Genomic DNA, 28,000 nt, shown 5'->3' with positions numbered 1-28,000 from the left:
AGCTAACTACTCGCTCCACGAGCTCTAGCAAGACTCCACTAACTGCAAAATCCAAACGCACAGCCGGCGCATCTAAAGCTCCACCTACATTCTGCAACTACAGGTCCTGTGCAGCGTCAGTCTTGCCATAGCTACAGCCAGCTCTGTAGTTGCCATTGTCGAGCTTCACAACAGGCCGGATCCATCTTTGATGTAGCCCCTCTGAAGGCAGCCTCTCCAAACAACGAGTCGCCTCCCTCAACAAAGCCAACCATTTCGGATGCGAGGCTCTCCTCGGCAGCCTCCACATTCTGTAGCCGAGCGCCAAAGACCTTCAACGCCCGTGATCCAATTGGTTGCTCAACGGCTTCTATGCCCACGAGATGCTCCACATAGTGCTTCCTCTTTAACAAAAGCACTCTGTCTCCATCGACTCCACATCGCTCACCCCGTCACCTTCATCGACCCATCTCTTCTCTGAGAGAGAAACTGCCACGTGGTAGATAAGGCCACATGGCACTCTACAAACCACACCCACCACCTTGGGTTCAGAGAACCCGGGTATAGTCAGTAAAGGTTAGGGTTGGTTGATCAGGTTAATTCACAATTGGGTTTAGTCCACAGATTGCCACGTGGAAATCTTATCCTACCCAAGTGCCTTATCACCACATTATCTTGACACATGGCAATCGATTGCCATGTCATCACCTTGTCATCCTATCTACCACATCAGCAATAGCCACGTCAGTAGCCATGTCATTTGGCCACATCATCACCGACTGCCACATCACTTATGCCACATCATGAGGGACATGTCATCAGTTCCACATCAGCATTGCCATGTCACCTTGCTGACATCATCTGTGCCACCTCAACACTGACCCCTACAGGCACAGTCCCTTGCTAGGCACACTGTGCACACACTGCATGTGCACACTCCTGCCACCTCAGCATAGAGCTTCACTGGCACACCTCTTGCTAGGCATAGTGCCACATCATCACTGCATGTGACTCATAGTGACACATCATCATTGAGCACCATTTGCACTCCTTTTGCCCCTCCACCTAGATCAAGTCATATCTCTTGATCCAGGAAGAATTTGAGGGCGGTCCAAAAAGGAAAGTCGCTCGTTTTTTTGTGCTCTATGTGCTTGTTACATCACATGCACATTTTAGTGCAAGTTACACTCAGATTTGAGCCTTGTCAGCAAAACCACTTCCTTCATGCACATTTGCCTCTACATCGACACATCTGATCCAGCACTTAAAAAGAACAGAAGAAAAGGAATTATTTGCTATTCTTTCATCAATCGACGGTTGGTTTAGATCTAGATCAGAGTAGACTAATAACTTTCCTGGCTCTCTCATGCCATCCTTTAAATGCCTGCATTTCCTGTTGATTGGGAACATTAGGAAGAACAGGTTCTTCTTCATTCCTGTAATGAACTCCCAATAGCCTTTTCCCATAAGGAAATTCGTCATTCTAAACTTCCATGCCTGGAAGTTGTTCTTGTCAAGCTTTCAGTGACAATCTGTGAAAGAGAATCAGACGAAAGTGGTATTTCACCACACAGTCACTTCCTAGTGATGATTTTGCATCAATAGGCAACAAGCATGATTCTGCAACTCCCAATATCTTTGCACATAGGCATACGATGCAATTTATGCGGCAACTTTTCACCGACTAGGGTAGCAGTGGTCGCACAGCCAAAACAGGGCCTTTTTCTAAGTGCCTGTGAAGAACTTCTGCCTTCAAAACGGGCCCCGAAATGGCCTCGAATCAGAAAAATAAAGTCCCCAAGGGCTTTGCCCTATCTCGTAGCATATACTGTGCTCTCGCCACACTGCGAAGGGCATCTCAGACAGTGCACTCTTGCACTTCTGGTTGTGCTACCTGCTGAGATTTGCTCCCAAACTCGAAATAGGAAAGCAACACTGGTCCTCTTACCAGGACACCGCGAACTTGTTTTGCTTTCTTGAGCTCCTTACCACGAACAAGGCTCTGATACCACGTGAAGATAGTGGGAGAGAGGGAAGGAGTCTCACTTGCAACTTTCTCACATAGACAATGGGGGAATACACACAAAGGTGAAGGCTGAAAACAGTTTTCCTTTTCTTAGTTGTGAAAGCCAAAAGAACTCAAGTACAAAGAAATAGAAGAACCCTATATGTGGGTCTCAAACCAAACTCAACTAACTAAGGTGGCTTACTAACCGAGCCACAAACTAGAGAAGATAAGGATAGCTGTCATCCAGCTATTATTTGTGGGTAGTGTACCAACCGCATCTCCAGCTAACAAGTCGGTGACATAAATACACAACGGTCACCCTGGCATATCGCGAGTGGAGCTCGATATCTCAACATGTAAGCCATGGTACATTAGGAAACTCAAAGACCGGAATGCTTGTTGAAAAGCATACATAGAATTTGACCTGGCCCAGCAAGCTATGAATGACTTGAGATCTGGTCCCGTTGGAGCATTGCTCAATGGGGATCAATGCCCATGTCTTCTCGATGAATGCATAGTCTATAGGCAACTTGGATCCTCATCATGTGTTGCAAGGTAAAGCATGTTTTGTAGCTTAAGGTCTTTGTGGGAGGGCCCAATGGTTTGAAGATATTTCATGTCTACCTAAATGAAATGAGCTAAAACAACCATGTTGCTCTAAAATGGAGGAGATTTGAAAATGTCAATGTTGAAGGATCTGATAAAAAGTTATGGCTACTATCGTATAAGAGCACTCAACCAAGGGAGCTTATAGGTCATGTGGTTCAATCCATCCCAAAATATGTGTTTCACAATTTCATGGGCTGGCTGGTAGGATAAACAGTTCAGGACTTGCCTTGCAAAATTTCCCCATGACATTATTATCTCTGTCATAGATTTTGTTGAAAAGTATTCATTTCAAGAATAAGATGAGATACAAAGTTCTCACTCGTACAACAAGTAGTTAACAAATCTTGTGCATATCACATACACTCATTTACTTGATTCTTCTACCACTGATGCCAATCTACTAAGTGACTCACAGGAGTCCAAGACAGTGCAACACACATACCATTTCTACATTTTAGATGATAGAGAACATGTCACCTTATTTGTGCAGCATGCTTTTCTACTTCATTCGAAATGATTGAAAAATAAAAATACCCATGCGAAAAAAATTAAACAACATTGGGTGTGGTCCGATGGTGCTACCTCTTAATTTAAATCATCCTATGGATTCTACTTTGTCTCAACATTCAAATCCTTGACCGGTCTAGACATGATGTGTAATTTATTTGGGCCTAGCCATGGCAAGGGTGAACATGATGGATGTGGTGCTATTATTAAGCAATCTCTATTTAAACACTAATTAACATGCTCTCAAGAAAGGCTCAATTATGCCCATGATGCTATAACATGCTTTACATCCAACCTCTCCACAGGTGTGCATTCAACATATAGTAAAAAAATCCTTAAGAATAGTGTAGTACACAGAGTGTTCCATGAAGTGAAAGTGGATGAAGTGCAAAGGAGAATCTAGCACGATTGTGATAAAATTAAAGGAGTTCGTGGTTTGCACAAGATATGGGGTTTTTCAAACAACTACCTAACTAACACAAGAAAATTTTCATGTTTCTACAGTGCGTGCATCATAGGGGATCATGAAAATTGTGAGAACATTGCAATTGTGAAGACATGGAAGTGAGTTCAAGTTTACCCTGTACCTTTAGATGGAGTGAAAAACAATGGAGAGACAAACAATGATGAGCCATAGTTTGGAGAGAGTTTTGATGACCTCACTCACTATTTGGAAAAGGGGGATAACTTTGTAGTTCTTGCTTCCTCTAGGGAAAAAGAGGAAGATGACCCATACTTTGTGTTGCAGTGCACAAAACCTAAGCACAAGGTTGAGGAAGCATTTAAGGATGATTGAGAAACAACCTATAAGAAGTGGGATGTGGTAGTTGAAGCTTTTTGGTACAAAAAAACATCCAAGAGAGGCCACAGTTATGAACTGCTACATAAGAGTCCTCAAACTTTTCTGTACTTTCATCTAGTAAGAGCTATTAAGTTCCAAATGTAATCTGTGCCAAAAGGAAAGAAGGGAAAGAGTATCTTCAAATTGGATTTAGAAATGATGAGCACATCTGGGGGTGTCTTGGAGTAGTGGACGAGGATGACTAAGATAGTACTAAGAAAATGTAGTCTCATTGCGAGGAAACAATATTACACTTATCCTGAAAAAAGGAAAATGTATTTGAGACCGCTTCCTTTAGTAAATCTCAAACTAACCACGGCACTTGTCTTTGTAAATCCCAAATGATAAATCCCACACTTGCTTTTAGTATACCCCAAACAACCACCATGCTAGTTTTATTAAATCCTTGGCTTGTCAAAGGACACTATCTAGTCACATAGCTGAGAAAAAAACACTTCATTCACTTTGGAAATATTTTAACATTGCATATATATACATATATATAATTATATCTTAACAAGTGCACTTACATTGAGAAATATGAAATCCCATAACTAATCCACAATTCCTAAATGAACTAATTGTATGCTGGTGGTAGTTAATATCCTAGTGTGCAACCAACCTTCGAGCTGCAACTAACTAGTGCTATACTAGAACAAATCACATTTCTACAAAGTGTTATCCTAGAAAATATACATTGCCCAAGTAAATTTTGGAGAACATTAATGATTCAATAGGTTACATACAGATTATGTAGACTACATCTCGAAGACTCCTTTAGGGGGCTGGTTCCACATTGCTTGAGCAGGTCGACTTTTTGACCTTCCTGATTGTAGGCTCATCGACCCTCCTTGCTCCTTTCCTTCCTCCTTTCTTGAAAGGTGCTGGTTCCTCCCTTTAGGGCCCGCCGTCCCCTCCCTTCATCTCACCTTCGCTTTCCTTGCTTTGGAGCTCCTTGGATGTAGGCTCAGCCTTTCTTTCTCCTTTCTTGAAGGGGGTTGGTTCCTCCCTTCAGGCTTCTTTTCTTTGCAGTTAGGATCGGCAGGCTTAGGCTTATTCAATTCAATCTTCTTGTATTTTGTAAATTTTACCCAAATGTCAAATTGAGGTGCATCGTCTACTTTCTTGTCATAGATAGCTATAGCAGGCAAACACATTTGATTTGTCCATGACCTGGGCAATGGCAAATGACATTCTCTACATACCGAGCTTGCATGCACAAACACCCCAAAGAAGAAACCATGCACAGGGTGGTAGCACGTAGGCTATTGGATCATGCAATCATTTATGATAGGGGTCTGGCAAACCATGCATTCGATAGCAAGATATGCATCCGATTTGACTATTTTGGCTGTCAATACCACAGTCTTGCTCTGTACATGATGAAATTTCTTTTTGATTACTTTTTCCCTCATCCTAAGGGTGAAGATGTTCTCCTTCATTTCCTCCACTCTTTGCTCACTTCATGTAATAGCTTCATCTGATTCACTCAGCATCTCTTGAAGCTACTTAAAGTTCTCAAAAACATCAACATGCGCCATTTCCAAGACTTCCACTATAGTTTGGAAATCTCTCACGATAATGGAATGCTTTTCAAAACTTTCAAAAGCCAATACAATCTTGTGCAGAACAACCCTATTGTAATCTTGTTGTTGCAGGATCTTGTAGGTTAACCTTTGAACTTGCAAAATGGGTTCTAGGAAAAAAACCCCACTGTGGGCTGCTGCAATTTGCTCCACCATGGCTGCTCTTTGCATCCTTCCTAGCCTAGAGAGAATTGTCTTCTCCATAGTGGCTACTATGTGCTTCATCCTTCCCGGCCTTGAAGCTCTCTTGTATCTCCTTCAACACTGCTCTGGTTTTCGTATCCTTCCTTTTTTGGTTCCTCCATCATTTGGTTTTTTTCAATGTTCAATCTATTCTACATGTTGAGAGCTATTTGTAAAGAGCCTCCTTTTTGGTTCTCTGATCTTCAAGATCCTTTTGCATCATTGCTAGATCCACCCCATCAATTCTAACTTCTTCAAGCCTATCTTGAAGCTCCTTGAAGCGCTTCTCTGCTTCTTCTCTGTCCATGTTGACCATTTTTGTAGTGGCCTCAACTTGCTCTTGTTCCTGCAAGGTGCTCGCTTCTATCTCCTCTACTTTGGATTCTTCACCCTCCTTGAGAATTTTCTCAAGTTGCACTACCTCTACTACATTGGGGGTTTTGTTTTGTAAAAAATTCACCTTCTGAATCATCTTCTTATTGGATTGCTCAAAAATCCCTTTGAGAGTAGATGTCATCAAGTGCATTGCAAATCCAATGGATTGAGATAACAATTTGGATTTTCCATCCATGCAATTATTCAAGTTCATTATCATGCTCTTGGAGATTGCCCTTAAGAAAGAGACCTCACGTTCTTTCAATTTCTCTACTGCTGCTTGAACTTGCCAGAACTTCACTGCTCCTCTCATATCAGGAAAGAATGCACTGTCTTCTTCAAGACATCATGGATGTCTGTTGGCAAGCTAAAAATCTTGAATCCACCATCTTTAATAACCTAACTATTGGGGTATAAATCTAGAATATCCTGTCTCTTTCACTGCTTCTTGAAGAAGTGTGCTTTGCAAGTTGCCTCCAGGAATGCCTAGCACATTTTTAATCATTCTTTCAGTGATGGTAATCTTCTAACCTTGATAGATTATTTGTCCAAGGTAGTTTCGCCAGCGAAACTACCTTGAAAGACCTTGTTCAAAGGGGTTTCGCTAGCGAAACTACCTTGATGGCTTCCTTATGTTCTATTTTTGCTGAGTATGAGTTGTTATTAATTTTTATATAACCTATTATTGGATGTAGATGTAATCTATTTTACTGAATTTGTACTCAATGAATTGTAGTTGATTATTTAGATGGCACCACTGGGCCTCGAGTCACCACAGTGGCTCAGAATACTTTTGCCCTCATTTAGGACTTATTTTAACAAGGACTAAAATACCAATAAAGTAGGACTACAATTTCCTTAGTTTAGGACCAAAATAGTGCTAAAATAGCTCCAAGAACCCATCGCGGTGGTTGCATGGAGATACATCTGGAAAAATAAAATTAAACTTTTAGAATATGCAATTGACGATATGGCCATTGAGGGGTCCCCTATAAGGGCAAGGGACATGTCAACATGCATTATACAATATCCAGGATGCTACTCGACAGATATGGCATGTTGATATGGCCCTTGCCTCTAAAGGGAACCCTTAAGGGCCATATAGTGAATGGCATTTTCCTTGGTTGCATACGAATATATAAAGCCAAGAACCACCATGGTGGTTGTCCTAGATCTCCGTGTGTTTTCCAATGCTGTGGTCATCATAGATCTCCTTCTATAACAAATAGAAATAGGTAACAGAGCCATAACTCTAAGAACTATGGCAATGGTATCTACAGTCCAACCTTCAATATTCATGATCTGCATGGGCCTAATGCCTGATGCCGGAGTGCTCTGGAGGCTAGACTGCTTCGAGACTATGCATTGTATGACTAGCTCTCGTAAACATTCTGCCAAGGGAATTGCAGAGTGTGCCAAGACACTGGAGTGCTCTTGAGGCTAGACTGCTTGGAGACTCCTTTGATAGTTCATGGTGCTATCATGGACATGCTCAACCAAATCCCAATATCCCCTAAGAAAATTGCTTGCGCTCATGCAAGGTAGTGTTATTTTCACCACAATTGCTTTCTTGTTCTCATTGATTGTGATATGATGGCCATCAGTATCTTGCAGAATGAATATTTCAATGGCTCTTTAACAATGCATCTTGAAAGGGACTTGATCCAAAATATACGAATCATGTTTCCTTGGAAGCTAAGAAGGATATTGTGCAATTAAAGAGAAGAGTTTATGAGCACTCAAGTTTAAGGTTTGTGCGATGCCGTTTGGTTAGGTAGATTTATTTCACTAGAGCATTGTGGGATAAGACCCGTGCTTTCTTTTCAGTAGTCTCTCATTTTGTGAGCAGTTGCATCAATCCCAAGTCTTCTAATGCATCATCAAACTATTACACATGAAGCGCATCTAATCAAAGGGTGTGATTTTGGAATAGCGGCAACCGTCCATGATCCTTGGACTAGCAGAAGCAATTGTTTGTCCTCCTTATTATATGGTTGAAGTTTGGAGATTTAGATCTTCAAATATAGTTGTTGATAAGGTGTTGGAGTTGCATGAGAAGGGGATGGATGCTATGGGTACATGACCAGCACAACAACAAATTCTCCAACATAATAAAAAGACTTTTGATTCAACTTCAATTCTTGCAATTCATAGAGTGGAAGGTCTAAATTTTATAGTTGATTTTAAGAGTGAAGGAGTATGGAGTTTGGCTAGACTGCTCCTTGGATGAGAGGAATATGTGCTAATTCTACAACCAATGAAGTATTACGGGTTGATGTGCCTTCAATGTTTGGATTTTAGATTATTATGTAAATTTGTAATTGAAGATTTTGATCATCGATTTAGAATCCCATTTTAGTTCTAGACACTGAAGACCAGCTTGTGGACAGCAATGCAGCTAACCCATAAATGCTTTGGAAATTGACGAGACGAGAGCTCTCATTTCTGTAATCCTGCACTTTATATTTTTGTCTCAAATTTGCAATCCATCATGGAAGATTAAATCAATAATAAAATCAGCATATGGAGGTCCGCTTGATGGACAAATAGTAGAAGGTTTTTGTTGCATTATGGAGCAGTGGCAAGCAGGGGCATATGTTCCACCAAAATTGGCATGCATCTACTAGTATCACAGCATTACTTGCTACCATATGGAAGATCATATGAATACCATGCAAATCATACAAAATAGAAGGCTGATTGGGAATTTGAGACCCTTCAAAAATGACCAACAAAATCGATATGCTCTAAGAATGAAGCATCTATAAGATGCTATGTGAAAGAGCGACTCAGAAGATATCAACACACAAGATAGAACTCAAAATAGATGCTCAAATTAGATTTGCACCTGGTGGATGACTCAATGAGACCAACAATTCAAGGTACTTGTGTATTGGCAGGTAGCTAAGTAACTCTCTCTCCTGCTCACTACTAACTAAATTGTGAGAATGATGCACTGCAAGTGATGTTGTGGATGTGAGTGCGAGAATTAGAGGCAGAGAATATAGCGGGCCTGTGAAGAAGAATATATAACTAAATGAAGAATGCCCAATGGGCTGAATACAACTGTATGAAACCCTTATTACAAAACTGTATGAAGGACTAAAACCCTCACTACAAAACTGAATCCTCTCTAGATGATCCCTATGGATCCAAGGGTTAATTTTGGACCACAAATTTTGGGATAATTTATTCCGCAAGAAGGCAGGCAATGGGCACCCATTCTAGTGGTATGTAGAGTTTGCTGACCTCGCAGACTTGCTCACACAGCACTGTGGATTGGTAAATCCTCTTCCACCGATTCTGATTCCAGGCTATAGCAATTCGAGCTACTCCACAAAAGTGTGTACTGGCCAAGGACAAAAGTGTCACATGTAAGCTCCATCTTGGCCTACTTGTAACCCCAGATGGCAAATAAACTAAGCAAACTGAGTGAAAATACCTGCTGCTATCATTGCTACAAACTCACTCTCATTTAGCAGTGAGCCAAGGTGGCTCCTAGTTATAGGTGAGGGAGGGGTAGTCTAGGACTAAGGTTAGTTTTGCTGATCCAGATCTAGGACTAACCTAGCCCTTATTCACCCAAGCAAACCTACTGCAGAGCCAACAAAGCTAGCCAACCCTCTTCTCGCAATAAACCAGCCCTTAGGGAGTCAAATCTGGCCCTTGTCCAAGCCTTCCAGATAGGCCTTCTCCAGCACATAAACCTCCATGAGCCAGGCCATTAGCCTTCCATGGTTGGGCATTCATCTGCCACATATGGCAGTCATGCTTGTCGCCCATATGGTAGACCCAGTGTCACCAAAAAATGAGTTTCGGGGCACCGAAACGCAAAGAAATGTTTCTAGATGAAATGTTTCTTCGAAAATCCCGAAACACATAGTTAGGGCGAAACGTTGCCTGTCCAAAAATTTGCCGCGACAAGTTTCTTGCAGATTTCAGCCGTCATTTTTGTTTTTTTGCTCCTCCCATGCTGCTCCATTGCTTGCCTTGCTCCAGCCTCCTAGTGCCTACCATCTACGGTCTACTTTACCCTCTACTCCACCTTCTACTCTCCTCTACTCTCTACTCTCTACTCTACCCTCGGGCCTCTACTCTACTCTACTCTACCCTCTACTCTAGTCTCTATGGTCTACCCTTTACTTTCCTCTATGGTCTACCCTCTACCCTCTACTCTACCCTACCCTTTACTCTACTCTACTCTACTCTACCCTCTACTCTAGTCTCTACCCTCTACTCTCCTCTAGCCTCTACAATCTACTCTACTCTACTCTCTACTCCCATACCATGGCCTCAAGACATGCCGGTGGACCGAGTGGAAGCAAAAAATGGGATGTATGGCAGGATACCATTTTTATAAAGAGATATGGCACATCTGGCACGAGGAGGTCAGTATGCAAGTTTTGTGGTGACACTTTGACAGCATCTGCCCCTGGAGTTCGAGCACATTTTTTATGGATCGGAGGCTAGGGTAAGAGTGCTTGCCATGCCATTCTAGAGGGGATCTTCTTGGCATATGGAGGCACCTCATCCAAATTTGCTGAGATTCAATCCCTCCTCCATCCCGTGATCACAGATCAATTTCTTCAAGCTAATGTGTTGGTTGAGCAGCAAAAGTTGGGCATAGAGGCAACAGTCACTCTCACATCATCCCAGTCAGATACCGAGAATGTGGAGTGTTCTCACTCATAGCATGAGGGGCATGGGTATACTCCATCTACATCGACATCACAAGTTCATGGGAGTGCCTCTACTCAGCCTCTACTTGGCACCACTCCATCAGCATCCGTATCAGTTGGGCTGTCCGCTATGCCATCAGCTCCCTCCATGGCCTCCTCCCAAGAGGCCGCGTGGTCTAGCAGCTATCACTCCAAGAGTTACTCTGATATAGGCTGCTTGGGCACCACGCCTGAAGCAAGAGGCTGCAATTGCAGAGGAGTAGTTTTTCTATGCTTGCAATATTCCCTTCAATGTTGCAAGGACTCCTGCCTACAAGAAGTTTTATCATGCACTTGTAGCTGCTGGTAGAGCAGGAGCATCATCCCTTACACCTACTAGTTTTGAGACTCTCTGCACCACACGTTTGAAGAAGCAGGCGGGATTAATCAAGAAAGACATGGGGGGACTCAAGGAAGCTTGGAGTCGGTATGGATGCACCACAGTCTTCGATGGATGCAGTGACACAAAGAGGAGACACATGATTAATATCTTGGTCACTAGTTGTGTGAGAAGCATATTCTTGAGGGTGGTTGATGCCTCACATGCCGGCCTTCACATCACCAGAGAGTGGATATGGGGTCCTATTGACGGAACCATCAAGGAGGTTGGTGAGGACAATGTGGTGCAAGTCATCACCGATAATGGCTCCAACTACAAGAGAATGGGAAGTCTTCTTGAGGAGAAGTATCCCAAGATAGTATGGACACATTGTGCCTCACACTCTCTTGATTTAATGATGGAGGATATTGGAAATCTGACTTGGGTGTCTAGTGTGGTCGAAAAAGCAATGCAGCTAGTGACTTATATCACTTGTAAGCCACATGCACTGGCCCTATTTAGAAGGGAGTGTAAGTGGGAGCTATTGAGACCCTCAAAGACATGCTTTGGCTACATCTTCCTGGTTCTTAGCAAGTATGATTCATGAATCATGATTCAATTTTCATCATTTAAAGATCAATTCCTCAAATTATTCATTGTTTAAATTTGTTTAAACTTTATCATTTGTAGGCTGGTTAAGACCAAAGAGAGCCTTCATCGCATGATGACCAGTTTAGATTGGCTGGAATTGGAGTGACTCAAGATTGCCTGTTGGAAAGAATGTCGACGGGATTGTCTTTGACAATCAGTTTTGGCAGGAAGCCCTTTGCATTCAGATGTCCATAGAGCCCTTGTACTTCGTGCTTCGACTCTTTGACCATGAGGGTTGTACTATGGGCTTGTTATACGAGTTCATGCTGAAGCTTCAAAAAGCAATGGAGGATTGTCCTATTGAGATCCTCAACCAGAGCAGGTACATATTAGTTGAAACTTGTAAGTTTAATACTCAGTTCTCGTAGCTCTAGAGTCTAGCCTCTAACTTGATTCCTTTTGGTAAATTTTTAGAAAGGGTGACATATTGGGAATTTGGAGGAAGAGATAAGATTGGTTTCATAGGCCAATCCACACTGTTGCACATATGCTCCATCCCTTGTGGAAGGAGCCTGCTAAATGGAATGATCGGGTGCTTGTGAATGGATGGACCCAATACTTGGAGAAAGTATGCGACTCATTGGTCCAGAATAGGTGAGGTAGCATGGCGTACAAGTTTGCAGCCTGCTCACTACTAACTTCTAATTGCTTTCAAATTTGTATTTACTATTATCATTTATGATTTATCTAATTATTTATAGTCTTCTTCTATATTGCAAATTGCAATAGCATTGAAGAGGACATAGTGGAATTTCGCAATGACATGGGTCATTTCTCCTGTGCAATTGCCAAGGAAAGAGACAACAGGCTGTTGGCTCTTACTTGGTGGGAGAAATTTGGGATTTTTAATCCCTAATTATAGAACTTAGCTCTCCGCATCCTTTTGCAAGATTGCACATTAGGTCCAGCTGAGCGGATATGGAGCATATGTGCAAACATACACACCAAGAAGAGAAACAAGTAAGTTCTAACTTCTTATAGTTCTTATTTATAGGCTATATAGTATAGCATCAAGCTTGTAACATTTTGAAAAACAATTCTTAAGTCATGAGAATTGACTTCTTTATGCTTTGTAAACTATGTCAGGTTGAGCATGGAGTAGCTCAATAGGTTGGTATATGTCAATTCCAACCTACGTCTACTTGAGAAGTATAGGTCTGCAGATGGTACTGGTAGCATCGAGAGTGGAAGCCCAAGCAAGTCAATCTTGACAAGATCAAGCTAGAACTTGTGTCGACATGTCCATCATCCAGCACAATCGAGAGAATGACGATGCTTACAAGTTCCTACGACATGATATGATTTGATTCTGATGTTAGACACATTCGATGGCTCAAGCTCGTGCACCACGAGTATGTGCTGCTACTGTTGTAGAGGATACAGGGACACCCCAGATTTGTGGTTATCAGCATCGAGCACGAGCCTCACGAGGGGGATCACAGGGATCTATTCTTGCATCATCATCCCGAGGATGTCCAGGCAGAGATGAGCCAGAGGAGGAGGCAACATTGGTAGATAGTGCGGACTTAGAGGACTCAGATCAGTTGTGAGCCCCTACTTGGTTCGAGGGTGGCACTTCCTCTTGCTCCACAGAGGATGTAGATCCATCTGCTGATTCCAGTGCTGATGATGACAGTGATGAGGTAGCAGATCTTGGAGAGGGTAGTGGTCCCTATCTCTAGAGAGTCGAGACTAGACTCTAGAGTGTGCTATGTACACTGCAATTGTTAATAGCTGGCTTGTAGGCAACGGGCTTTGATTATGTATGCAGTTTACACCATACAGTTACCAATATATCATTATGGCATGTTACATGTATGATGTAAATAGTAATACATAATACATTTTGTTATATTTTGAATCTTGAAATTTTATTCTCAAATTTGAATTATAAAGTTAAAAGTTTATTGTTTGAACTATGGGCCATGGCATATGCTAGCAGCCAGATGCACTTGCAACTAATTAGTTAATAGTAATTTGTAAACTGGAAGATCTGTGTCTTTGTAAACCTCAATCTATAGGTTGCATGACAAATCTTTTTACTCTTTCAACTGTGTAATATGTGTGTGCAATGTGCATTGTGTGCACAATATGGATATCTAAGAGCTCTTTTGAGAGGAGTCTGAGAGCTCTTTTGAGAGAGAGAGAGAGAGAGAGAGAGAGAGAGAGAGAGAGAGGGAATCTGAAGACAATTATTTAAACACCTATTTCATTAATTTTGGACTTTTTGTGTTGTTTTTGGACGAAGCCCAAAAATCCTTCCCAAATGAAAACTTTACTTTATGAAAATATCCTTTCCAAATCAAAATTTTACTTTCTAAAAAGTTTCTTCCCAAATCAAAAGTTCACTTTGTGGCACTGTCATATTCACATAAAAATATTGTTTTTTCAATCTATACTTTTGCACCAACATGCAAGAATTTGAAATAATCCTATATTAGAAATTCTAGCTATATCTAAGTTATTTGTTAATTTAATTATTTTTAATATTTTTCCTTGACGTTTTTCCTTCCCAAATCAAAAGTTCACTTTGTGGCTCTATCATATTCACATACAAATATTGTTTTTTCAATCTATACTTTTGCACCAACATGCAAGAATTTGAAATAATCCTATATTAGAAATTCTAGCTATATCTAAGTTATTTGTTAATTTAATTATTTTAAATATTTTTCCTTGACATTTTTCGTTGACATGATAAATTTATAAATCCATGAAAGGAGACTTAAATATTTCATGAAAATAACATTGTCACTCGGCAATATGCACAAAATTTAACAAAACTTTTAATAAATAGAAAGAAGACATGATGCCATAAGACCAAAGAGGGATAATAGCAATTGTAGCTTTATGTATATGATTACATTGAGAGACGTTGCTCTTAGCTAGAGTCTTTATATCCAAAATGATAGAGATTGAACATATGTTTACAATTTAAATTGTTGCTCTTAAAGAGCCTCAATTCGTGCCATCTGCATAATTTGACACCCCATTGTCTTATTGCTCAATGTCACGATAGTCCCTTGCCAGTTGCCATCTGCATAATTTGACCTAGGCTTGTCTTGCCAAGCCTTGCCCCTTGGGTGCATTGACTCCCCATTGTCTTATTGCTCAATGCGATAGTCCCTTGCCAGGTGCCATCTACATTAACTCCCTGTTGTCTTGCCAAGCCTTGACCCTTGGGTGACATCCAGTGCAAAATACAGGTGCCATCTGCATTAACTCCCACAAGTTATCTTGCCAAGCCTTGCCCCTTGGGTGCATTGACTCCCCATTGTCTTATTGCTCAATGTGATAGTCCCTTGCCAGGTGCCATCTGCATTAACTCCCTATTGTCTTGGCAAGCCTTGACCCTTGGGTGACATCCAGTGCATATTTTGACTCTCATTTGACATATGAGGTGATGACTCTGATTATAATTGTCTTGGATTGGCTCCTTGCCTAGTACCCAAATAAAATCCTTCTGAATCAATGAACTTCAATACAAAGCTTTAATCATGGACATTCTTCATTTGCGCTGTCTCCTTCTACTCCCTCCATGGCGAGCATCCTTAAAAATTCGTGTATGTGCAAAATAGTTTGCTGTGGTATTTTTATTTTTCCTTCTACCTCATATCCCATGTGCTTCTTTGATTTCTTTGCCCTTGAATGCCAAGACACTATGATTGTCTCCGTCAAAACTTGAGAGACTGCTTCATCATTTGGGACCCACTCCTTCATTATACAATTAGTATATAATGTGTTGTTATCCATATTCTCCTTCCTGCCCTTTGGCTCATACCATACCGCTGTAAATGTTGTAGCTCTCCCTTGGTCATCTCTTTGCACATCAACTACTTTTGCAACCCAAAACTTCACATTCTCATATTCATCATCCGATGGCCGAATCACAACAAAACAATCGACCTCTATATCTACTTGTGGCATAAACTCTCTCTTCTTCGGTCCACAATATGGACGTGGGAGTAATGATACAAAATCATTTTCAAAGACTGGAGCTGGGCGCAAATCGTTATGAACATTTGGCCAAAACATATTGCATTCTTCCTTGACATCCTTTGAGCCTCGCATTCTCTCAAGGTCCTTTATTAAATTTCGTGTCTTGTTAATTACAGTGGTAGTGTGTTCTCTCCAAGTAGGCTTCGAATCAGGATATCTCCGGAGCATTTCCTCTTTGTATGTAATAAATGCTTTTAATCCATCTATTTCACAATTAGACCTCTCATTAAATTCTTGTATAGGAGCCCATGTTGGATACCTTTCCTTGCTGGGAATTGAAGTTAAGAGACTGTAAGGTTCTTCAGGTTCCCATTTTGTATCATGAGAATACTGTTGCCATTGCATTACGGGTTTTTCATCTTTAAAAAAAAAACAAAAGTAGTGTGGATTGGTATGACCTGTCAATGCATCACCACCCGTTTGTATGAAAGGTAGAATGAAGCTCTTCCAATCATACATTCTTTTGAGCCTCTCACATACTATACTTTCCTTACGACCACAAACTTGCCTGCCACATCTTCTTACCAAGTCATCTATTGTCTCCACATCCTTGCATTTAAGCTCCCTTGAGACTGTGCTAAAAACTTGATCGATATCGTCATGTGTATGCCCAACATACAAAAATCCACATTCGACCTCATTGAAGATTCGATGAGCAACTAGCATGGAGAAGAATGCAAACATGAGTACATTCTTATTTTCTCGCCAGCAATTATCAAGCTTGTATTCTCAAAGTCGGTGGCAGGCGACCTTTTTTTGCATGTACATTGCGAATTGCCTTCATAATAGATGTTACAACTTGATTGCTATCATGTAGATGTAAGGAATCAATCCATATATCTGCAAAGAACTTAATTCCATGCACTAACACTCCACATAGATGTGTCTTTAGAAAGTGCTTTCCTTGTAATTTAGGTGGAGTGGCAACAAAACGAGGCAATGTTGTTGTATTCTGATCCATGCCATCTACAATAAGGCACATGTAGTCATCAGGATGCGAAATAGCTTGCTCCTTCCAAAATGCATATTTTTGTCTGGAATGTCGAATAAGGTCATGATGAGATTTTCGGTTTTTTTTGTATAATTCCCTTTGATTTGGACATGTTGCACTCTCAATCGCTCGCTTTAAATCATCACAGACATTGCACTTTGACATTTTTTGCCTCCTTGGGATTTTAACATATCCAAAGTTCTTCTTCCAAAGAGTATACAAAGTATGAGAAGAAGCTACGGCATCCCCTCTTTGCCTTTGCTTTTTTGCAATAGAGTCAAATACTTCGAGCTTTGTCAAGCCCATTGGAAGGTGCATTTCAGTGATCGCGTCACCGTTAGGGAGTTTGGTAGATATATGGGGTTGAGGCAAAGCATTTTCATGTATGAAGTCTTGCAAAATTGCTGCTGCCCTGACAGTTGAGATTCTTGATTTGGACCTTCCTCTATTACCGTGAATGCTAAATTTGTTGCCGCCCTTTGCCTTGTTGGTGACTAAATCCCAATATGTACCATGGGATAATCCAGTAATATTGCGATATGCCTTATTGCAAATCCTTTTTCCATTTACGAGAGGTTTTACCTTTTGTCTTGAACTTAGCCTTTTATTGCCATTCTGAAGAAAGCAAGAGAGACTTGTGAGAAGGTATTCATTTCTTTCGCTTCCCCTTCTTTGCCACACGTGTCCTCTACATTCCCTGATGTCTGCAAGATCAATGAAGCGCATACATCTTCGCTTGCAACATAGATATCCCAATGCATTTAACATGTTCTCCTCCTTCATTACTCTCTTCCTCTTTGGTTGCTTTTGTGGATCTGCCTGGATTCTCTTTCTCTTCATGCATATGTATGACCGTTTTCATTCCTCGTGCACATTGTTATCTGTATTTATGCACTTCTTCTCCTCACATTTGTTTGTAACCAAGCATCCATGATTGGTCGTTGCATCCTTGTTCATATCACAATCAAAGTTAAATACTGAATAATCCTCTGTTGATCTCATCCTCGTTTTTAACATACTCTTAGGACCATTCAATGAATTCAATATTCTACGAGAGTATTGAGAACCTTGAAACTCTTCCACTCCTGAGAGAACATCACTCATTGGGACATCTTGCATGGCTTTCACAAATCCACAACCTTGATTGACACCAGGTTTGTTAATATGCATGAACTCATCCACACTTGACAAGACATCGCTATTGAAACCTTTGCCCTTCTCACTGTGCAAGAATTCATCCACCCCAGATAAGGCTTCGCTTCTAAAGTCATTTTGTTTCTTGGAACCAATGAACTCATCCACTCCAGATAAGATGTCACTTCTATAATTGAGTATATTGAAATCATCCACATTTGAAGTGATAGAGCCTGGCACATGGGCACGCTTTTTAGGTCCTTTGATATTGTAGTATGCGTTGTCTTTATCATTGAAAACCATGTGCCTCTTTCTCATGTTTAAAAATTGCATGCTCCATCTCATATTCTTGCCTACCTCATAGTAGGGATCACATAAGGATGTTATGTTATCAACCATACCATCATCAGTGACTTTTAGAATCCTCATCTGCGCAAATGACCATTGCTCCACTTGTTCAAATCCCAATACTTCACCTTCTGCTACAATCTTATTTGCAAATGATCTCATTTGTAAAATGTCCCCTATAGTAAAATCCAAGGTGGTGCACTTTGTATTCTTAATAATGTCTGTTGCATAAGTCTCATCTTTGTCCCATGCTATAAATGATTTGTTGGATGTATTGTAGGGCATAACATCTCCAAGTGTTTCCATATCTCCAAATTTATACTTTAGCTCAACATGTGCACTAAGAATCTTTGATACAGTAACTGCTACCTTATCTTCACCAAGTCTTCGAAAGTGGCAAAGTGAATTGGGATCACTATCATGGATTGTAGCAAATGCAACTACTTCTCTTTTGCTACATAAAATCACATCCATCCTTGGAACAAAATCTATAGCCATCTCCTTTGTGAGAGTCCTTCGCAAGCAAGCTGCAGTGGCAACAATTACATAAATATTAGTCTCTTTTTAATAATCTACTTATTTATTATAATTTTTAATTAGTACTTAATTTATTAGTGGGAGAAGTTATCCGATCAAGTACTCATCAGATGGACATGCCAAGTTATCCTTTGCATGGTCAATCAAGCATTAAATACTATTTTTGCTCTAGTGTCATGCACATCCGTAAAAAAACATGAGCCTACTAGGTACGTTATCCAATCAAGCACTAATGGGATGCGGGTGCCACTTTGCATGTAAGTCAATTCCACCTAGTTGAGGTGTACAAAAAGTGTTGTGCCCATCGGATATGCTTTGCATGGTCCATCGAGCATTAAATACTATTTTTGCTCCTGTCATGCACATCCATAAAAAAAACACGCTGCTAGGTGTGTTATCCGATCAAGTACTTATGCGATGGGAATGCCACTTTGCATGTAAGTCAATTCCACCTAGTTGAAGGTGTGTGCAAAGTATTGTGCCCATCCAATATGCTTTGCATTGTCGATCAAGCATAACACACTATTTCTGCCTTACTGTCATGCACAACCATATAAAAACACGGCCATAGGTGTGTTATTCAAATAAGTACTTATCAGATGGGGGCTCCACTTTGCACGCAAGTCCGTTTTAACTATGTTGAGGTGTGTGCAAAGTGTTATCACCATCGGATATGATTTGCATGGTCGATCACGCATTATACACCATTTTTTCCCTAATGATATGCACATTCGCACAAAAACACGCCATTAGGTGTGTTATCTGACCAAGTACTTATCGGATGGGTGTGCCTCATTGAGAACATTTCAATACCACCTAGGTTGAGGCATCAAAAAAGTTTTGTGCCCATTGGATATCCTTTGCATGGTCAATCGAGCATTAAATACTATTTTTACTCTAGTGTCATGCACATTCGTCAAAAAACACGCTGCTAGGTATGTTATATGATCAAGCACTTATGGGATGGGCGTGCCACTTTGCATGTAAGTTGATTCTACCTAGTTGAAGGTGTGTGAAAAGTATTGTGCCCATCGGATATGCTTTGCATTGTCGATCAAGCATAAAACACCGTTTTTGTCTTAGTGTCATGCACATTCGTCAAAAAACGCAGTCCTAGATGTGTTATTCAGACTAGTACTTATCGGATGGGTGCTCCAGTTTGGACGCAAGTTTGTTTCAACTAGGTTGAGGTGTGTGCAAAGTATTGTCACCATCGGATATGATTTGCATGGTCAATCACGCATTATACACCGTTTTTTCCCTAGTGGTATGCACATCCGCAAAAAAACACGCCCTTAGGTATGTTATCTGATCAAGTACTTATCAGATGGGTGTACCTCTTTGACAACATTTTAATACCACCTAGGGTGAGGTATATCGATCGAGCATTAAATACCATTTTTGCCTTAGTGCCATGCACATCCGTTAAAAAACACGCTGGTAGGTGTGTTATCCGATCAAGAACTTATGCGATGGGAATGCAACTTTGCATGTGAGTCAATTACACCTAGTTGAAGATGTGTGCAAAGTATCGTGCCCATCCGATATGCTTTGCATGGTTGATCGAGCATTAAATACCATTTTTGCCTTAGTGTTATGCACATCCGTAAAAAAACACGCTGCTAGGTGTGTTATCTGATCAAGCACTTATGCGATGGGCGTGCCACTTTGCATGTAAGTCAATTACACCTAGTTGAAGGTGTGTGCAAAGTATTGTGTTCATCGGATATGCGTTGTATTGTCGATCAAGCATAACACACCGTTTCTGCCTTAGTGTCATGCACAACCATATAAAAATACGGCCATAGGTGTGATATTCAAATAAGTACTTATCAGATGGGGGATCCACTTTGCACACAAGTTCGTTTCAACTACGTTGAGGTGCATGCAACGTATTGTCACCATCGGATATGATTTGCATGGTCGATCACGCATTATACACCATTTTTTTCCTAATGATATGCACATCCGTAAAAAAACACGTCGTTAGGTGTGTTATTTGACCAAGTACTTATCGGATGGATGTGCCTCATTGAGAACATTTCAATACCACCTAGGTTGAGGCATACAAAAAGTTTTGTGCCCATCGGATATCATTTGCATGGTCGATCGAGCATTAAATTCTATTTTTACTCTAGTGTCATGCACATCCGTCAAAACACGCTGCTAGGTATGTTATCCGATCAAGCACTTATGGGATGGGCATGCCACTTTTCATGTAAGTCTATTCCACAAGTTTTAAGGTGTGTGCAAAGTATCGTGCCCATCGGATATGCTTTGCATGGTCGATCGAGCATTAAATACCATTTTTGCCTTAGTGCCATGCACATCCGTAAAAAAACACGTTGCGAGGTGTGTTATCTGATCAAGCACTTATGCGATGGGCATGCCACTTTGCATGTAAGTCAATTACACCTAGTTTAAGGTGTGTGCAAAGTATTGTGTTCATCGGATATGCTTTGCATTGTCGATCAAGCATAACACACCGTTTTTGCCTTAGTGTCATGCACAACCATATAAAAACACGGCCATAGGTGTCTTATTCAAATAAGTACTTATCAGATGGGGGCTCCACTTTGCACGCAAGTTCGTTTTAGCTACATTGAGGTGCGTGCAAAGTATTGTCACCATCGGATATGATTTGCATGGTCGATCACACATTATACACCATTTTTTTCCTAATGATATGCACATCCGCAAAAAAACACGCGATTAGGTGTGTTATCTGACCAAGTACTTATCGAATGGGTTTGCCTCATTGAGAACATTTCAATACCACCTAGGTTAAGGCATACAAAAAGTTTTGTGCCCATCGGATATGCTTTGCATGGTCGATCGAGCATTAAATATACTATTTTTGCTCTAGTGTCATGCACATCCATCAAAAAACACGTTGCTAGGTATGTAATCCAATCAAGCACTTATGGGATGCGTGTGCCGCTTTGCATATAAGTCTATTCCACCTAGTTGAAGGTGTGTGCAAAGTATCATGCCCATCGGATATGCTTTGCATGGTGGATCGAGCATTAAATACCATTTTTGCCTTAGTGCCATGCACATCCGTAAAAAAACACATTGCTAGGTGTGTTATCTGACCAATTACTTATCGGATGGGTGTGCCTCATTGCGAACATTTCAATACCACCTAGGTTGAGGCGTACGAAAAGTTTTGTGCCCATCGGATATGCTTTGCATGGTCGATCGAGCATTAAATACTATTTTTGCTCTAGTGTCATGCACATCCGTCAAAAAACACGCTGCTAGGTATGTTATCCGATCAAGAACTTATGGGATGGGCGTGCCACTTTGCATGTAAGTCGATTCCACCTAGTTGAAGGTGTGTGCAAAGTATTGTGCCCATCGGATATGCTTTGCATTGTCGATCAAGCATAAAACTCCGTTTTTACCTTGGTGTCATGCACAACCATGAAAAAACATGGTCCTAGGTGTATTATTCAAACTAGTACTTATCGGATAAGGGCTCCAATTTGCATGCAGGTCTGTTTCCACTAGGTTGAGGTGTGTGCAAAGTATTGTCACCATCGAATATGATTTGCATGGTTGATCACGCATTATACACCGTTTTTTTCCTAGTGGTATGCACATCCGCAAAAAAACACGCGCTTAGGTATGTTATCTGACCAAGTACTTATTGGATGGGTGTGCCTCTTTGAAAACATTTTAATACCACCTAGGTTGAGGTATGAGAAAAGTATTATGCCCATCGGATATGCTTTGCATGGTCGATCGAGCATTAAATACCATTTTTGCCTTAGTGCCATGCACATCCGTAAAAAAACACGCTCCTAGGTGTGTTATCCGATCAAGCACTTATGCGATGGGAATGCCACTTTGCATGTAAGTCAATTTCACAGTGTGTGCAAAGTATTGTGCCCATCAGATATCCTTTGCATGGTCAATCGAGTATTAAATACTATTTTTACTCTAGTGTCATGCACATCCGTCAAAAAACACGCTGCTAGGTATGTTATCCAATCAAGCACTTATGGGATGGGCGTGCCACTTTGCACGTAAGTTGATTCTACCTAGTTGAAGGTGTGTGCAAAGTATTGTGCCCATCGGATATGCTTTTCATTGTCGATCAAGCATAAAACACCGTTTTTGCCTTGGTGTCATGCACAACCATGAAAAGACACGGTCCTAGGTGTATTATTCAAACTAGTACTTATCGGATGGGGGCTCCAGTTTGCACGCAAGTCTGTTTCAACTAGGTTGAGGTGTGTGCAAAGTATTGTCACCATCGGATATGATTTGCATGGTTGATCACGCATTATACACCTTTTTTTCCCTAGTGGTATGCACATCCGCAAAAAAACACGCCCTTAGGTATGTTATCTGACCAAGTACTTATCGGATGGGTATGCCTCTTTGACAACATTTTAATATGACCTAAGTTAAGGTATAGGACAAGTATTATACCCATTGGATATGCTTTGCATGATCGATCGAGCATTAAATACCATTTTTGCCTTACTGCCATGCACATCCGTAAAAAAACACACTGCTAGGTGTGTTATCCGATCAAGCACTTATGCGATGGGAATGCCACTTTGCATGTAAGTCAATTCCACCTAGTTGAAGGTGTGTGCAAAGTATCGTGCCAATCGGATATGCTTTGCATGTTCGATCGAGCATTAAATACCATTTTTGCCTTAGTGCCATGCACATCCGTAAAAAAACACACTTCTACGTGTGTTATCTGATCAAGCACTTATGCGATGGGCGTGCCACTTTTCATGTAAGTCAATTTCACCTAGTTGAAGGTGTGTGCAAAGTATGATGCCCATCGGATATGCTTTGCATGGTCGATCGAGCATTAAATACCATTTTTGCCTTAGTGCCATGCACATCCGTAAAAAAACACGCTGCTAGGTGTGTTATCCGATCAAGCACTCATGCGATGGGAATGCCACTTTGCATGTAAGTCAATTCCACCTAGTTGAAGGTGTGTGCAAAGTATCGTGCCCATCGGATATGCTTTGCATGGTCGATCGAGCATTAAATTCCATTTTTGCCTTAGTGCCATGCACATTCGTAAAAAAACACGCTGCTAGGTGTGTTATCTGATCAAGCACTTATGCGATGGGCATGCCACTTTGCATGTAAGTCCATTCCACCTAGTTGAAGGTGTGTACAAAGTATCGTGCCCATCGGATATGCTTTGCATTGTCGATCAAGCATAAAACACCGTTTTCGCCTTGGTGTCATGCACAACCATGAAAAAACACGGTCTCAGGTATGTTATTCAAACTAGTACTTATCGGATGGGGGCTCCAGTTTGTACTCAAGTCTATTTCAACTAGGTTGAGGTGTGTGCAAAGTATTGTCACCATCGGATATGATTTGCATGGTCGATCACGCATTATACACCGTTTTTTCCCTAGTGGTATGCACATCCGCAAAAAAATACGCCCTTAGGTATGTTATCTGACCAAGTACTTATTGGATGGGTGTGCCTCTTTGACAACATTTTAATACGACCTAAGTTGAGGTATAGGTAAAGTATTATGCCCATCGGATATGCTTTGCATGGTCGATCGAGCATTAAATACCATTTTTGCCTTAGTGCCATGCACATCCGTAAAAAAACACGCTGCTAGGTGTGTTATCCGATCAAGCACTTATGCGATGGGAATGCCACTTTGCATGTAAGTCAATTCCACCTAGTTGAAGGTGTGTGCAAAGTATCGTGCCCATCGGATATGCTTTGCATGGTCGATCGAGCATTAAATTCCATTTTTGCCTTAGTGCCATGCACATTCGTAAAAAAACACGCTGCTAGGTGTGTTATCTGATCAAGCACTTATGCGATGGGCGTGCCACTTTGCATGTAAGTCAATTCCACCTAGTTGAAGGTGTGTGCAAAGTATCGTGCCCATCGGATATGCTTTGCATTGTCGATCAAGCATAACACATTGTTTTTGTCTTAGTGTCATGCACAACCATATAAAAACACGGCCATAGGTGTGTTATTCAAATAAATACTTATCAAATGGGGCCTCCACTTTGCACGCAAGTCCGTTTTAACTATGTTGAGGTGCGTGCAAAGTATTGTCACCATCGGATATGATTTACATGGTCGATCACGCATTATACATCATTTTTTCCCTAATGATATGCACATTCGCAAAAAAACACGCCATTAGGTGTTATCTGACCAAGTACTTATCAGATGGGTGTGCCTCATTGAGAACATTTCAATACCACCTAGGTTGAGGCATACGAAAAGTTTTGTGCCCATCAGATATCCTTTGCATGGTCGATCGAGCATTAAATTCTATTTTTACTCTAGTGTCATGCACATCCGTCAAAACACGCTGCTAGGTATGTTATCCGATCAAGCACTTATGAGATGGGCGTGCCACTTTGCATGTAAGTCGATTCTACCTAGTTGAAGGTGTGTGCAAAGTATTGTGCCCATCGGATGTGCTTTGCATTGTCGATCAAGCATAAAACACCGTTTTTGTCTTAGTGTCATGCACATTCGTAAAAAAACGCAGTCCTAGATGTGTTATTCAAACTAGTACTTATCGGATGAGGGCTCTAGTTTGCACGCAAGTCCGTTTCAACTTAGTTGAGGTGTGTGCAAAGTATTGTCACCTTCAGATATGATTTGCATGGTTGATCAAGCATAACACACCGTTTTTGCCTTAGTGTCATGCACAACCATATAAAAACACAGCCATAGGTGTGTTATTCAAATAAGTACTTATCAGATGGGGGCTCCACTTTGCACGCAAGTCTCTTTTAACTACATTGAGGTGCGTGCAAAGTATTGTCACCATCGGATATGATTTGCATGGTTGATCACGCATCATACACCGTTTTTCCCCTAGTGGTATGCACATCCGCAAAAAAACACGCCCTTGGGTATGTTATTTGACCAAGTACTTATCGGATGGGTGTGCCTCTTTGACAACATTTTAATAACAACTAGGTTGAGGTATAGGAAAAGTATTATGCCCATCGGATATGCTTTGCATGGTCGATCGAGCATTAAATACCATTTTTGCCTTAGTGCCATGCACATCCGTAAAAAAACACGCTGCTAGGTGTGTTATCCGATCAAGCACTTATGCAATGGGAATGCCACTTTCCATGTAAGTCAATTCCACCTAGTTGAAGGTGTGTGCAAAGTATCGTGCCCATCGGATATGCTTTGCATGGTCGATCGAGCATTAAATTCCATTTTTGCCTTAGTGCCATGCACATTCGTAAAAAAACACGCTGCTAGGTGTGTTATCTGATCAAGCACTTATGCGATGGGCGTGCCACTTTGCATGTAAGTCAATTCCACCTAGTTGAAGGTGTGTGCAAAGTATCGTGCCCATCGGATATGCTTTGCATTGTCGAGCAAGCATAACACACTGTTTTTGCCTTAGTGTCATGCACAACCATATAAAAACACGGCCATAGGTGTGTTATTCAAATAAATATTTATCATATGGGGGCTCCACTTTGCACGCAAGTCCATTTTAACTACGTTGAGGTGCGTGCAAAGTATTGTCACCATCGGATATGATTTCATGGCCGATCACGCATTATACATCATTTTTTCCCTAATGACATGCACATTCGCAAAAAAACACGCCATTAGGTGTGTTATCTGACCAAGTACTTATTGGATGGGTGTGACTCATTGAGAACATTTCAATACCACCTAGGTTGAGGCGTACGAAAAGTTTTGTGCCCATCGGATATCCTTTGCATGGTCGATCGAGCATTAAATACTATTTTTACTCTAGTGTCATGCACATCCGTCAAAAAACACATTTCTAGGTATGTTATAGGATCAAGCACTTATGGGATGGGCATGCCACTTTGCATGTAAGTCGATTCTACCTAGTTGAAGGTGTGTGCAAAGTATTGTGCCCATCGGATATGCTTTGCATTGTCGATCAAGCATAAAACACCATTGTTGCCTTAGTGTCATGCACAATCGTCAAAAAACACGATCGTAGGTGTATTTTTCAAACAAGTACTTATCGGATGGGGATGCCACTTTGCACACAAGTCAATACTGCCTAGGTTGAGGAACATGTAAAGTCTTGTGTCCATTGGATATGCTTTGCATAGTCTGTCTCACATGATACACCATTTTGTTGCTAGTGTTATGCACTATCGTCATAAAATACATAGGAGGTGTGTTATCCGAACAAGTACTTATGAGATGGGTGCACCACTTTGTATGCAAGTCAATAAGACCTAGGTTGAGGAGTGTACAAAGTTTTGTGCCCATTGGAGAAATGTAGATGCGATAATATTAGAAAATTCTCGGTATATGTATATGTGTGTGTGTGTGGCAAACAATCACAGTTGTTGTATGACCACAATAGGATCGCTTTGACACCTGTGATTTTGCCCATATGTAAGTTTACAAATAGTATAAAAAATCATGTAATAATATATCAATAGTTTGCAAACGTGTATAGCAAGTGAGTAATGGGAAGTGGAAGTGGGAATGAGGAGGGAGGAGTGGAATAGGATAGGGAAGTAATAAGGGTGTATGATAATAAGTATAAAAAATAGTATAATAATATATTAATAGTTTTTAAATGGCAAGTGAGTAATGGGAAGTGGAAGTGAGAGTGGGGAGGGAAGTCTAATGGAATGGGAGAGGGGAAGGTAATAGGGGAGTAGGCTAATAAGGGAGTGAAATGAGTGAGGAAGTTAATAGGGGATGAAAAAGAGGAGGGTGAGATGGGGAAATATGGGATTTTGGGAAATGGGAGGAGTATGGGACGTGGTGGAAATGTGGGATGGGAGTGGTGGCAATGGGGAGGAAGAAGAAATGGATGGATGGGAGGAGGGCTAATGGATGAGGGATGGGGGTTCAATAGGAGAGGGGGAGTAATGGGAGCCAATGGGAGAGGAGATAAATGAAAAGCCAATAGGAGAGAGGGGAGGAATGGAAAGCCAATAGGAGGAGAGGAGGAGGAAAACCTAATTTTTCTTATATATAGTCTTCCTTCTTCATTCATTCTCCCCTCATTTCATTCACTGAAGCAAGAAAGCAAGGACGATCAAGAGAGCAAGGAAGGAAGAGCAAGAAAGCAAGAAAGAGCAAACTTACAAACTGTTTCCAGGTACTTGCAAACTTTTTTTTCTAGTTTCCTTTTTAAAATTTGAAGAGAGAGAAACTAGAGAGAGAAAGGTTCAGGGGAGGGGAGGGAGGGGAGGGAGGAGGAAGGGAG

This window comes from Dipteris shenzhenensis, chromosome 29 (genome assembly GCF_047967505.1).
Source record: "Dipteris shenzhenensis isolate YYH24624 ecotype China chromosome 29, Dip_SZ_1.0, whole genome shotgun sequence".
Lineage (NCBI taxonomy): Eukaryota > Viridiplantae > Streptophyta > Polypodiopsida > Gleicheniales > Dipteridaceae > Dipteris > Dipteris shenzhenensis.
This window is presented reverse-complemented; position numbering follows the sequence as displayed.